Source organism: Electrophorus electricus, chromosome 11 (assembly GCF_041902795.1).
Source record: "Electrophorus electricus isolate QZ-2024a chromosome 11, ASM4190279v1, whole genome shotgun sequence".
NCBI lineage: Eukaryota > Metazoa > Chordata > Actinopteri > Gymnotiformes > Gymnotidae > Electrophorus > Electrophorus electricus.
In genome coordinates this window covers 23,743,265-23,744,206 of record NC_137507.1, presented here as the reverse complement: position 1 = coordinate 23,744,206, position 942 = coordinate 23,743,265, and positions in this window count along the sequence as shown.

Genomic DNA, 942 nt, shown 5'->3' with positions numbered 1-942 from the left:
CCCTCTGAGCGCGAGTAGTTCGACCCCACAACCTTATTTAAATGTTTTTCTGCGTTTTGCATCAAGTTAGCTTCTCATCTGTCTTCTGTCAACTTAGCTGCTTTCCACAAGTATACTGGTAGGCCTTTATCGTTTATTTAGGACCCTTTTTTAATTGCTTTTGCTGGGGATAACACCTCGAGTTAAAAGCGTTCACCGTTTTAAAAGCTACCGCAGAAATAAATGTGCGTCTTAGGACAACCCACTATTAAAACATGTGTGCAACCTTGGCCTAGTTTATCAGTAATGGTTTGGACTGGAGATATATTGCAGCAACGTTCGGTTTAGCATCCTGCAGTAGTGAAATTTCAGCGACTACAGTTACCATATGTGCCGCATTGAAAACGATATGAATAGTTTTTTTGGAAACGTAGCAGTGAAGGGACAATGAAAAGACAGGTAAGACCGTTACAGAATCGTTGACGAAGTGTTGCAAGAGAAAAGTTGCAATGTTTATAATGATAACCAGACAAGCAACAAAAAGGAGTTTTTACGTTAACTGTTTTGTTGTCCTTGTGATTAATCATCATAAACGGTTCTCACTGTGCTACTCTTTTTAATGATACTCATTAAGACCAACAGGTGACATTGGGATTGATTTTAATAAACTCTCTACCTTGTGTGTCCCAGTTTAAAAAATAATTTAGACTAATATAGGCCAACGGTGTAGAAAATGCTTTTATCATGTGACTAGATGCTTGAATGTCAAAATAAAACAATAACACTCTCTGCCCGTTCAGATTTAGTTTTTTTCTTGTTCTAAGCACTTAACCAGTTATTATTTCCATATAATATCTGTTTCAAACAGATGTTCCTCATTCCTGTCTTGCTGCAACACTAATGCAAACAAAAGGCCAACTACCAAGGAGAAGAGAGCAAGAGATCTCTCATCTCGCCTAAGCA